The following is a 5,925-nucleotide window of genomic DNA, read 5'->3' as shown; positions in this document are numbered from 1 at the left end:
GTTCCAACGATGTAGGCCTGATGGAACAAAATTGACAACTTTAATTAAAAATTTTGTGGCTTCACAGTTGTCAATATCAGGAAGGACTTTTGTAACTGCAGCAATTATATATCATGACGGTCCTTCAATAACATCAGGACATTACACAGCTTATTTAAAGTCTAGAAATGGCTGGTCATTCTGCAATGATTCTGTTTTAATTTTCAAAACAAAATTGCCGTATGACCTTAAAAACTCTTACCTGGTGTTTTTAAAACCAAAATTTTAGGGAAAGAATCTCGGGATGTGCTCTGAGGAATTTCAAGAAGTTCTAATGGCTCCTACACGATTTGGCCTTGAGGATAAGTGTAGTACAGAGACATAACTTCTTACCATAACACTGGACGTCATGGAGAAATAACTGCACTTTGAATGAATTCAGAAAAACTGTTTCTTTTTATAAGCAAATTGAAGCAGCCAATCAAAACATGGAGTAGAGGGAATGTAAGTCTGCAATGCTGTCTACTGTTTTATATTGCTTTGTGATTAAAAGTGATGTAGAGAATTAAATAATTGTAGTAGTCATAGAGATAGTGTAAGTCTGCTTCATAGTAAGCAGTATCAGTCTCATAGGAAATGTAGAACATGACTGAGCAAGAAGGGGAAGATATTACTAGTCCAGGATTGTGAAAATGATCTTCAAAATTTTAATTGTGAAAGTTGCGGAAATACAACATGACGGGATTGGCTTACAAGAATTCTAAGAGTTATAAATGGCTCTGACATGATTTGGCCTTGTGGAAACGTGTGGTAGAGAGCAAGAAGTCATTTATTGTATGTAACATGTTTTTCAAAACGATGGAGGTTTTCTTTCAGAAAGTGGTGGGCTGAAAGTAATAACAGCACAACAGAGTGTAAGCTGTTCATAGGACATCCTTCGACGTCATGGAAAGTAAGTTAACTTTAAGGAGTTCTGAATTCTGATTTGTTATGCTGTATGGGTTTTTTAAACACAATCATTTTGATTGTGTTTTTTTTCCCCCGCTGTTATATGATGAATACCTTCAAGTCACTGTTTTTAGTGAATTTTGATACATTCTGAGAACAGCAAAAATAAACCATTTAACATGTATAATTAATTCTGTACTGTTTGCATTTATGATGTACATTTAGAACTGTGTAGGAGGCATGGAGAAGGAGAGGCTTCTGTAAGTGTCAAAGTTGTTGCATACAGTGCTCACATTCTACGTAGTCTTTCATATGATAGACTACATTCCCACAATGAGATACTTAAGCAAAGGAAACACAGGAGATATGATTGTGGAATGAGCAAAAAAAATTGCATGTTTTTCAATTATATTACCTGTGTTTCCAAACATTACACATCACATTGTGTAGATGAGGTTTAGGCCTGTTCCAGGAGACAGAGGAGATCTGACATTTGTTCAAGAGTGCAGTGGACATGACTCACTTCGTTGGTAGGTCTGCACATGTATTATCTCCTCTGTATTCTTCAACAAACCTAAATTTCATCTGCAACCCTGAGTAGGACTTACCTGAAACAAATCTGTGGATAGGTTACACCTTATCAGCATCTTGAAACAATCATTTAAAATGTTAGGGTCAGATTTATGATGGCCATGTGCCTCTTTTGCGCCCCTGTGGGTCACTTTTGTGTAAAAGATGCACCATGTTGCAAGATAGGTTTCAGTTCATCTCCAGCAAGATACCAGCAGTTTGAAATGTATATAATTAGCACTGTGTAGGGGGCATGCAGAAGCTGAAGCTTTTGTAAGTGTCAAAATTGTTGTATACACTGCTCAACTTCTGTGTACTGTTTGATATGCTAGACTCCATCTGCACTATGAGATACCTAAGCAAAGGCAACACAGGTGATGTGATTGTGAAATGAGGTAAATAAACTCCACATTTTTCAATTACATCACCTGTGTTTCCTAGGTTTACGAATGACATTGTGCAGATGAAGTTTAGATCTGTCCACGGACACAGAAGAGGTCTGGCCTTTGTTCAAGAGTGAAGTGGACATGACTTACTTCATTAGTAGGCCTTCACATGTATAATCTCCTCTGTATTCTTCAACAAGTGTGAATTTGATCTGCAACCCTGAGTAGGCCTCACCTTAAACAAACCTCTGGATAGGCCACACCTTATCGTCATCCTGAATCAAACATTTAACATGTTAGGGACATATTTATGATAGGTGTATGCCTCTTTTGCGCCACTGTGCGTCACTTTTGTGACGCAGTGGCGGTTGAAAAGATTTGCTATGAGGCGACAAAATTACAAATTGATGCATCTAGGCAGATATGTCATGCTGTAAAAAAACAATGCCACTTGAAACCGATGCAGCAGTGATGCAAAAGATGCACCATGTTGCAAGATAGGACTCACTTCATCTGCATCAAGATACTGTTAGTTTAAAATTTATATTTTTAGGACTGTGTAGGGGCATGGAGAAGCAGAGGCTTCTGTAAGTGTCAAAGTTGTTGAAAAACTGTTTGTCCTTCAATCTTTTCCCTTGTCTTTTCTAATTTATTAAAAACATGTTTTAATATTTTTCAAATGTTTGTTCTCTCTTTCACAGATTGAAAGTATAAAAATAACAAATGACTAACTTAACGACAATTATAAGGTAAATGTTTTGTACTCTTTTCGTTATATTTCTATCACATTTAACTTCTATTAGTTCCACTGCTTCATTTCTTTAACCATCACTTTCCTGCCTTTGCTACTTCCCTCATTCCTTTCTCTATTACTTAATTACTCTACTCCTTCCACTATTTTTCTTAGTCCCTCTCTTCTCATACTTCTTCACTCTTGGTCACTCACTCTGTCTCTATTACTGTCACTGTTTCTGACTGATCAAATAAAAAAAAAAAAAAAGAACAGTAAGTATAAGGGAAGGAAACAGACAGTTATGTTAAAAGAAAGACAGCTATAGGGAGTAAACTAGGGATACTGTTACCCGCAATCCTCTGCTGATGATGTCACTGACCATGTCATGAATGATGTAATATGTGACATCATCAGCAGTGGATTGCGGGTAACAGTATCTCTAGTTTACTCCCCTATAGCTGTCTTTCTTTTAACATAACTGTCTGTTTCCTTCCCTTATACTTACTGTTCTTTTTTTTTTTTTTTTTTTTTTTGGTTCGCTCCCGGTTCGCGTACCGGCGAGCGAACCGGGAAGCGAACCAAGAGAAATAGAGGTTGGCAGAGTTCCAAATATTCTACCCATTTTTTTATAACGGGGAGGTAGTTCTGAAAAGAACTTTTTTTTTATTGTTTTTGTTGTTTTATATTTTTTTTATTATTTTCCGGAACATTTTTTTACTTTTTTTGTATTTTTCTGAACGGTTTTATATTTTTTTGGGTTTTTTTTGGGGGGGGGGAAACGAAAACGATTCATTGTAAAGGGCTCAACAGGAGCAACAAAAAAAAAGAATTTATTGTCTGGGGCGTTTCGGACAAACATGATTGTCGATAGCTCTGTTGATTAACGTGATGCTACTTTCTCTGTAGCAAATGAACTGATTACAAAGTACGCAGACTTGTTTCACTTCCCCGAATCTCATTTGTATATTTGGGACCATCTCCCTCCCCTCTGGTCCCGTCACTTCCGGTACAACAGATCTTCTGGCCATAGAAGGGGGATTATCTTGCTCGTTACGTAACTGTGCAGCACTGTAGTTGTTAGGATGCCACCTACTCATATGGCGATGCATTGTGTAGTTGCCATAACTGTATTTCTTCTCGGTCCCTCTGGACAGTCTATCTTGACATATAAGGCAAGTTACATACCTTGCATTGACTTTTTTCTGGCCCCGGGGAAATTTTAAAAATTGCCAAATAAAGTTTTCTTTCAGGTGAGACCTCCTGGGCTCCTCAGGCAAAAAGTGCCTCTCTTCCTGCTCTTCCTCCTCTTCCTCTTCTTCCTCTTCTTGCTGAATTATAACTTCAGCAGGTGGTCCTCTCTTCCTTGGATGTGGTGGAGGTGGTGGGGAAGCACCAGCTGAAGCTACTAATGAAGCCATTGCTCACTGGTAACAAAGGGTCTTTCTCTCACAAAGATGAAAGTCAGAGTGAGGAAAGAAGGAGGGGTTTTCATCATTTGGGAAAAACAATAGTTCTAAACCAATGAAAAGTGTTAGTTTTAGGTCACATGACCTAGTCTTACATCATTAGGAAACTAAAAGTGAAATGAACCAATGAAAAGTGTTATTACCGAGTCACATGACTTGTTGTGTTTACGTTACGCGCTTTGGGCCGAGTCCCGGATCGCTTCCGGGAAACAGCGTTTCGCGCCTCGGTTCGCGTACCAGTTCGCTTCCGGGTACGCTACCTTGGCGCGTCATATGACGTATTACGCGACAACGCGATACGTCACGCTGACGCGACGCGTCACGATGTTGTTTTGTAACGCAACAGTTGCGGTAACGGAACATTTACCGGTTCGCGGACCGGGTCGCGGCACCAAATTGCGCTAACGGGAAGCTAACCGGTTCGCGTACCGGGAGCGAAACAAAAAATATAATTAAAAAAAAAAGTATTAAAAACATGTAAAATATATTTTTTCATTTAAAGAAAAATACATTTTAAAGCTTTTGTTATTTGCTATTAAAAAACCATTGAAATTCACTGAAAAAACCATAGGTTATAGACCATATATAGTTAGGAATTAGCATTTACAAAACCTTGAAAATTCACTGAAAAAACCATAGGTTATAGACCATATATAGTTAGGAATTAGCATTTACAAAACCTTATTTTACTCACACAAAACCATTGAAATTCCATATATAGTTAGTTGCACTAACTATATATTGCGCACCCGCAATCCACTGCTGATGATGTCACATATTACATCATTCATGACATGGTCAGTGACATCACTGATGACATCACTGATGACATCTCAAATGACATCACTGATGACATCACTGATGACATCTCATTTGACATCAATGACCACATCACTGATGATATCATTCATGTGACAATACAATGCATCTCCTCACATTTTAATATAACCTCTGTTACACCCAGTGTTAAATACAGAGTATAATTTTTGAAACCATTGACACACCAATACTAGTTACTACATACGCACTCACTGATTCCTACGTCTACACACACATTCACTCATTCACCCATACAATCATTCATACATACAATCACTCATCTTTACAACACTATCATATGCACTCATACACCTATACAGACACTCACACTCTGCCACTCATCCATGGAGTTACTCACACACCTAGTCAGTCCTGTAAAGAATCAATCACACTTCCATTTTCTTGTCTATACAGTTAAACATAGAGCACCTTACATTTTCAAACATATACTAACACATACTTACTCTCTTATACAATCATTGATACAAGTACACATTGATCTGCACAGAGTCACACACCTCCCAGCCAGCCACACACACACTCAGTCTCCCATACAAATACTTGGACAATCAATCAATAACCCATATAGTTAATCATATAGCTACTGATCAACACATGCAGCAGTTTACAGAACAACAGATATAATGATGCACAAATTAAGACAGTTTAGTCACTAACCCATGCATTCAGTGAGACACATTTAATCACTCACTCATACAGTCAGTCACGCACCTACTAAATCCTTCATCCAGACACTTCTACATCTACTCATTCTTCAATATGTAAAACATATTTAAACTTTACAGAAACACACAGTCATTGGATGATGTCATTGGATGATGTCATCAGTGATGTCATTTGAGATGTCATCAGTGATGTCATCAGTGATGTCACTGACCGTGTCATGAATGATGTAATATGTGACATCATCAGCAGTGGATTGCGGGTGCGCGATATATAGTTAGTGCAACTAACTATATATGGAATTTCAATGGTTTTGTGTGAGTAAAATAAGGTTTTGTAA

This window comes from Lissotriton helveticus, chromosome 5_1 (assembly GCF_964261635.1).
Source record: "Lissotriton helveticus chromosome 5_1, aLisHel1.1, whole genome shotgun sequence".
In the NCBI taxonomy this organism is placed as follows: domain Eukaryota; kingdom Metazoa; phylum Chordata; class Amphibia; order Caudata; family Salamandridae; genus Lissotriton; species Lissotriton helveticus.
The sequence above is the reverse complement of the archived record's forward strand: the minus strand, read 5'-3'. Positions refer to the sequence as shown.